Source organism: Octodon degus, unplaced genomic scaffold (assembly GCF_000260255.1).
Source record: "Octodon degus isolate 3935 unplaced genomic scaffold, OctDeg1.0 scaffold00130, whole genome shotgun sequence".
Taxonomy (NCBI): Eukaryota; Metazoa; Chordata; class Mammalia; order Rodentia; family Octodontidae; genus Octodon; species Octodon degus.
Window position 1 is genome coordinate 7,221,220 of NW_004524706.1, and position 8,471 is coordinate 7,229,690.

Below are 8,471 nucleotides of genomic sequence, written 5' to 3' on the forward strand. Positions count from 1 at the left end.
CCTTTTTTTGTTAAGTTGCATTATTTGAATATTATAGGTGTGTAAACTCAGCAAAATATTCTAAAAGAGTCCAGTAGTCCATAATAGTATTGGGTATTCCGCTTCACTGGCAATGTCGGAAATTGTTGACCTGAGTCTCCTACAGCTCAACATAACACCATGGCTTTACTTCTTATACTTCGTTTTTATACTTTTCTGCTGGATGGTTAAGACCAAGGTAAAGCAGGACCTATGTCTTTTTCTTAAGTCGAATGTTCTGTCTATAGAATTCAAACCTTTTTCCAGGAAACTTAATAGTCTGTGGCCAGTAGGTGGTGGAGAAGGGCCTGTGTTCTCTTCCAGCAATCTGATTTACTTGAACTGCACATCATATTGTTGACATACTGCATGAGAGTGCAATTAAAAGCTGTGTGTAGAAATTGGGCCAGGTCAGTGGCTAGTGCTTCCCCTAAAAGTGTAGGGAGTTCTTGAAACCTTGTGGCAAACGAGTTGAGGTAAGGTGGCCTCTTCGTCCCCTCTCTAGGTCCTCCCTTCAAAGACAAATATGGACTGTGACATGTATGATGCATAGACAGACGAAAGCATCTTTTAAATCCTGACAGGTGAACCAGACAGCGCCAGAGTGTAAGGGTTGAGGACTGTTGAGTGCAGAGTTGTGATGGCTCAGTTGTCACTGACCAGTCGTCCCCATGAGGTTTTCCCACTGGGAGGAGAAGAGTGTTCCAATAGATAGCATACTCTATCAGGAGTGTACTTGATAGACTGCAAGTCTATCAGGATTCCAAATGGGTGCAAGCGAGAGATCTGGGGCTGCATGCTAAGCTGAGCCTCTTTTTTTGACCATCACAAATAGGACTTTATTTATCACTATTAAAAATCTGGATCTTAAATGGACTCTTGGACTGGTGGTTCATATCCATCAGCTCATTCAACTTTAGCTCCAGTCTCATCCCCAGTAGCCTTTCCAGAGCTTCTACCTTCGCCATGAAGCTACATGAGTTTTCCCAGTTCAATCTTGGGCTTCTTCAGCATTTTTACTTTTCTGACAAAGACATCATGAAGAGGGTAAATAGATTGGCAAGCCTTTTCTATGTCTTTCCCAATACTGTCTGGAATCAGTTTATTGACCACTTCCTTCACGTCATTTGTCTGCACCTCCCAGGTCATGATTTCCATCATCTTCTTCCGGATCTGGCAGACCTGTTGATGCTGAGTGTAAGAGGTCTTCCGTACCTGATCGTTGCGTTTTTTAGAAAAGCCAACACAGAACAGTCGAAGCAAATAACCATCGGTAGTCTTGACATCAACATGAGCTTCGATCATGGTCTGCCATTTTTTGACCATGGAACACATTTTGTCCCGGGTGAGGTCCATGCCATGGAAGTTAGTCAGGCAGTTTTTGCCCTGAACATCTTCAGTAATTAGCTTTAATTTTCTAAAGGCAACTTCATCATTCTGCAGGTCAGCAAGGCTCACTTCAAACACACGACCTTTGAGCCCATCAGATGCAATTTTGGTTCCTTAGGTTCTGGTGACGAGTGTTTTTCCAATATTTCTTATGTTGAACATAGCTGGTGTCTTCACATCATACCAGTCTTTTTTAGAAAATGGATCAACCACTTTCTTCTTGGCTCCTTTTTTGCCGCCTTTCGTAAGGCGCTTGTTCTTGCCTACTGCCATGGTGCTGCTCAGAGAGCCAAAAGGGTAAGCTGAGCCTCTTGTGAGAGTGGGAACTGCTGGACAGCAACGGGGGTTGCCCTGGGACCGAGCTCATCACCAAGGGATGACTGAGGGCAAGCGCTGGGGTGAGTCTGCCGCCTATGCTCCTGGAAGCAAGTCTCTCAAAACTTCAGGGTTATGATTATCAGGCATTTCAGGCTGATGTAGGTATCATTTTTCCTCTCAGGGAACAGTCACAGTCAATATCAAGTGTCGTGGTTTGGGGTTCTTGCAAGGGGAACAATATAATACAGAACACATTTTGTATTTTGTATCTATTGTATACAATATGTGCTATTGTACACAATAGTATTTTGCAATGGATCACCCAAGAATCATATACAAGAGGTGCAGGAGATCTGTCTACACACATAAACACTAAAGACTCCAGCTGAGAGCCTTGATCCTAATATCCTGTATGAGTCCAGCTGAAAACCTAAATCTCATAACAGTGCCTCCTACAAGGGACCTCAGTTCAATCCCCAGCACCACATACCATGCCAGCCCCGCCCCCAGGGTGGGCTGAGCTGACTGCAAGAAAGAAGAAAATAATAATAAAGGAGACATTTTTTAAAAAAAAGGTCCAGGGCTGGAGAGATGGCTCAGTGGTCTAAAGCACCGATTTGAAACAAGCTTGGCAAAGCACAGGGACCGCGGTTCAATCCCCAGCACCACATGCCAGCCAGCCCCGCCCCCTGGTGGGCTGAGCTGGCCACACAAACACACACATACTAAATAAATAAACAAATGTTAAAAAAAAAAAAAAAAAAAAAAAAGGTCCATCAGGAAAGCCAGCATGACAAGGTCCTCCAGCAGAACAGCCCAAGAGAACTAGCAGCCTCCAACAGCTTCTCCAAACAGCAACTCTAACAGCGTTCCAACAACGTCTCCTGTTTTGCCTTTTATGCTTCTGGCAATGATCCTCAGGTGGGCCCCTGCCCCTAGTGCCGTGCTAGTTTAATTCAGCTGAGTATAAGATGTTGACCACCAGTTAGAAATCCACTATATCAAGTCTGGGAAAGTGGATTCAAGTGTGAGGAAAGCTGGCTGGTGTGGAGGGAAAAAAAAGCGGTTGCTCCCAACTTGGAAAGGAGGTCACATCCCAGGAAAGGCTGTGACAGTACAAGAATTCATGCTTGATGAAGTGTCCCCCAATCTTGAAGGACCTGCTTTAACAGAATTTCTTTCCAGTGGGGGCTTTGGTTGTGCTGATAACTTGGATTTGGTGGGAAGTTAAGGGAGCAACAGGCTGAGTCACAGCTGGATGTTCAGCCCCACTGTCTACTGTAAGAGCCGTAGGTTTCCCTGGATTCTAGCCATGACTATGGGCTCCTGGGGCCTAATAGAGCCCTGTCTGTTCTATTTGTTGTCATCAAAGAGAGATAGAAGAGGTGAGCTGCCAAGGCACAAGTTCTGCTGCCATATTTAGGCCGTGAGGCTTGAGGGGCCCCTTATATCAGTTGGCATGGTGGGATTAGCCTTGGTGGGACTCCCCAGAAACAGGTTTTCCTAACACTGTAGCTAGAAGAGCAGTTTTATGTTGCCTCATGTTCTTTCTCACCTTGATGCTTCTATTTTCTTCCCTTTTCTTGGTTTACAAAGAGCTTCTAAAGGGCTGGGGAGATGGCTCAGTAGAATAAGTGCTTCTCTGGCAAGTGTGAGGGCCTGAGTTCAATTCCTGGTTCCACCAAAAAAAAAAAAAAAAAAAGAGCTTCTGAGCAATCTGAAGTAATTGGGTAGCGTTCATGCCAGCGAGGCATCAACCTTTTGGATTTTTCTTTTAATGTCAGAGGTTACCTATGCAATGAAGCACTGACCATGTGCTGATTTTCAGGAGTCTGGGATCAAATGGTGTATAGGCCTGGGCTTCATAGAATCTCTTATCAAAGTTGGCTGGACTTGCTTTGGGTTCCTGAGTAACTTCAGTAACTAGGTATGGTTATTGGCTTTTCACCTCTTTCTTTAAGTCCTACAAGAAGAGCAGTGTGGTACTGATCTAAGGCCTCCCGACCTTCTGTCACATTACAGTCCCAGTTCAGACATACTCGGGGAGGACTGTGTTCACTTGAGTGTCAGGATCAACTACAGTGATGGGGTCTTTTGATTTTAACCAGGTGTGGGCCCTACCTAAAATATGGTGGCATTCTTCAGTACAAAACAGAGTCATAAGGAGTTGCTAATAATTGACTGTCCCATGTTGGCAGGTGGGACACAGAGTTGGAATCAAGATGAAAGAGTTCTTAACCCCTTATGGCAATTTAGTCCAAGTGAATTAATCTGGGAGGACAGAGGGTACAGCTTCTCAGATGGCCTTGTGGGTTTGCTTTGATGACTAGGATGGCTTGCTTGTTGTATAGGGCACAGGTGCAGAGCCAAGGTGGGAGACTCTGACATAGGAGTCAATGTATAGAAACCAGTCAGGATGGCCTCACTCATTGGGCTCTGTCACTCTGTTCCATACTCATTAGACAACTTCAACATCAAGTGTCCTTTCAGATGGCCAACTGGGGCAAAGTTTGGGCTATTTAATTTCACAAAAGGCATGGAGCTTCTGAGGTTTCATCTTTACTCCTTAGTCATTAGGAAATTCTCTTTGGAAATTTTTCAGTGTATAGTCAAGGACAGAAGTTTTATTCTGGACCTATTCTGTCTCCCTACATTGTATGTTGTGGATGAGGGACCAAGTGCTTGTCAGCCCTGACTGCTCCCCCCATGAGGATGTGAGTCTGTTTGCAACTTGTACACTCATATAAAACCTGAGCCTATCAGACCTTCATCACAAAGGCTGAGTCATGTTTTAGCCGTACTAATGAGACTACAGGACCCCAGAAATTTGACCCACTCAGGACAGGGGAGATAACTCAGTGGCACAAGTTCCTCCCTGGCAAGCACAAGGTCCTGAGTTCAATTCCAAGTACAAAAAAAATCTGACCCACTCAAGTTCTGTAGTTTTGAGGTCCCAGACAGACATTTTACTATGGAGCACAGATGGAACCATCTACTACTTTCACTAGCCATTAGAAACACTCACACAATTATTAAGTAGCCACTCAGATGTTAAACATGCCAAGCCCCTTGGAAACGAAAGTAACAAGAGGTGAAATGGCTCTTCTTCACAAATTGAGCAAGACTGACAGACAAACTGGAGTACCCCAAAGGCACCTTACCTTATCTGGTAACATGATCCAACTGCATCCTTTCCCCTTCTTTTGGGTTTGACAGGGGCCATTAGCACTGAGCAGAAACTTCTGATCCAAACCTCTGAGGGAACTCCAAGAAAATCTGGAGGGTGCACCTTCCTTCTGCGGAGACTGGAGATGTCCTGCTCTAGCCACCAGACCACAGCTGGTGACCCAAGCAGCCACCCCAGCCTTCCAGGTCAAGGAACCAAAAATGTTGCAGTCAAACTAAGTCTGGGAAAGGAATGACACCTGAGGAAGTCAGGAGGCAGTGAACAGCTTTATTTTACCCTGGTGTTCCTGGCTGGAATCACTTTCCGCAAGAGCCAGGCAGTGAATATGCACTTTTATATTAAGCCCAAGCAGGGGGTACAAAGGCAAGACAGGACAGCCGGAGGTTCTTCTGGTTAGCAGGGTGACGTCATCAGTTACAAAACTAGATTAAAAAAAAAAAGAAAGAAAGAATAGATTAATGACCACAAAGCTTGGCTCAATTAAGTATCCTAAACATCAGTTATGCTCTTGTGGTTACAGGAGTTAAGAAACCAATTATGGAGCCATGAAACAGCTACAGGGCTAGGCAGCTCAAAGAGAACAAAGTTTTAAAAAGAACAATTTTTCCTTGTATAGATTTCCCCTTCCACCACCACACTGACTCTGTTTTGGTGTTTTTGACCTTAAATCAAAAGGAGATGCATGCCTGTAATTCCAGCACTTGGGAAGCTGAGGTTGGAGGATTGTTGTGAGTTCAGGCCTGTTTGGGCTACATAGCAAGATCTTGTCTCAGGGAGAGAGGGAGAGGGAGAGGGAGAGGAAGAAGGACAGGGACAGGGACAGGGACAGGAGAATGAATATGAATATGAGCTGGGAGCCAGGCAGGCATGGTGGTGCACATCTGAGGCAGGAAGATCACCTGAAATTCAATGCCTGGAATACATAGCAAGTTCAAGGCCAGCCTGAATTGCATAGTGAGACCCTGTCTCAAAAACACAAACACAAGTTCAGAGATATAGCTCAGTGGCATAGCCTCTGTCTGGCAAGCTTGAATTCCTGTGTTCAATTCGCAGTACCAAAACAAAACAAAAAGGATTGGACTTGGGTGTTTCTATAGCCCAATCAACATCAGGATTAGATCCCTAGCACCTCTAAAACCAAACCAAACCAAACCAAACCAAACCAAACCAAACCAAACCAAAAGCTTCTCTTTGCTCTAATCTCTTTGTTTTTTAATTTTTATTTTTAATTTAATAGTAGAGGGTCTCACTGTGCAGCTCAGACTCATAGTGATCCTCTTGTCTCAGCCTCCCCAGTGCTGGGATTACAGGAATGTGCCACCACACCTGCTTTTGGTGGCCAGTTTGGCATGGGGCTGGCACAGCATGCTGTACCAGGGATTGAACCTGGGTCCTTGCGCTTGCCAGGCAGATGTTCAGACCGCCAAGCTATCTTCCCAGCCCATGCTCTAATCTCTTTGGATGTATCTGTGGACTGCCATAGAACATGCATCCTGGATTCCTGAATTGTGATCCTCTGCTATTGCCAAATAAACTCTGTTTTGGCAAGTTGATTTCTTTGTGGTTCTAATGTAATTTGACCCATTCATCCATTTATCCATCCATCCATCCATCCATCCATCCATCCATCCATCCATCCATCCATCTGAGACAGAAACTACACAGGTACTCAAGGTAAACACCTAGGCCCTTAACCTTTTATTCATTAAAAGCTTGATTTTTGGCTTTGCTCATGATAGCCTGCCCTGCTACCTCCAGGTTCTACTCTTATCTGGCCTTTCTTATTTTACTTGGCTAAGTTTGCTCTACAGATTTAGTTTTTCCCCCACTATTTACCTTTTCAAATAACCTTGCCACTGCTATTTATTTATTTATTTATTTATTTATTGTCTTTTGAGACAGGGTCTTACTGTGTAGTTCAGGCTGGCCTTGAGTTCATTTTGTAGCCCAGGCTGGTCTCAAACTTGCAATAATCTTCCTGCCTCAGCATCCCAAATGCTGAGATTACAGGCATACATAACTACTACCACTTTTTTTTTTTTGGCGGGGGGGGGCATATTTATAAGCTACTTTTGCTGAAAAGTAGTGGCATTTGGGCTTGTGGATGCCCAGTGGATAATGAAGAGTGGGGCTTAGGTAGGCTTAGGCAAGCTCAGGAACCGTGGTTCCATCCCTGGCACCACATGCCAGGCCAGCTCTGTCCCCAGGGTAGTCTGAGCAGGCCAGAGTCCAGGACTTAGTGGTATAAACCTGTAATCTCAGCACTGCGGAGGCTGAAAGTAGGAGAATCACCACAAGATGCATAGTGAGATCCTGTGACAACCAAACACATTTATTTATTTTTCATTTTATTTATTTATTTTTATTTTTATTTCTGCAGGACCAGGGATTAAACTCAGGCCCTTGTGCTTACCAGGCAAGTGCTTATTCTACTGAGCTATCTCCCTGACTCCTCATTTTATGTATTTGGTATAGGGTCTAGCCAAACTTGAATTCTTAATGATCCTCCTGCTTTCAGCCTCCCTAGTGCTGGGATTACAGATGTGTGCTACCATGCCTGGAGTAGACTTGGTAGCACTTAAAGCTCGGAGTTAGACTTGGTGGCCAGCTCAACTTGCCCAGGGGTGGGGCCAGTGTGGCATGTGGGATGGGGGATTGAGCCCTGGTACCTGCACCTGCCAAAGCAGGCACTTAGTGCACTGAGTGATCTTGCTGGGCCAACCAAATACATTAAAAAAAAAAAAAAAGATTGAGCTTTATTTCCTCTCTCTCCTTCATGACACTGGGGACTGAACCCAGGGCCTTCACACTGAGCTACATCCCCAGCCCCCTTCTATTTTTTATTTTGAGATACTGTCTCCTAAATTGCTAAATTACCTAAGGTAGACTGGATTTAAGATCCTCCTGGCTCAGCCTTGCAGAATGCTGGGATTACAGGCACATGTGCCTCACATCAGGCTGTTGCTGTACCTTCCTTATTACTTTAAAGCTTGGAGTTAGACCCCGGCTCAGTCTACACGTGGCCATGCTAATCATTTAGGGAATGTCATCTGAGAGCTGGCAATACCAGGTTGACTAGCCCTACATTTACACAAGCTATCTCACCCCCTTCAAGATTTAGGACACCAAGATAGCAGATTTACAGGGACATTCAACTATTAGCTTGCACCCAGAAGTGGCTAGTCGTTGCCTTAAACCCAGGGTCACCTTGGGTTCCAGCAGAGCCTCCACAAAACAGAGTGCTATGAACAGAAACAGTCACCTCATGGAGACAGGGCTACATGACAAGCTGTCCACAACCAACTTTCTAACTGTTATTGAGATAACAATGGGCCAGATCCACGCCCACCTCAGCTAATCCATAAAAACTGGCTCCCTTCTTTTTTTAATGTGCCAGTCTGAAAGTCCCATCCCTGTTTTCTTTTCTTTTTCTTTTTCTTTTTTTAAAAAAAAATATATTTGGTTGGGGCTGGGGAGATGGCTCAGTAGGATAAGTGCTTGACTGGCAAACGCAAGGATCTGAGTTCAATCCCTGGTTCTGCCAAAAAAGAAAAAAAAA

The 8,471-nt window shown here is 44.7% G+C and overlaps 1 pseudogene; it reads right to left on the minus strand.

Annotated features, from left to right (window-relative positions):
* Window positions 1–885: 885 nt before the first annotated feature.
* On the minus strand, window positions 886–1,680 carry LOC105743521 (annotated as a pseudogene).
* Between the last annotated feature and the right edge of the window lie 6,791 nt (window positions 1,681–8,471).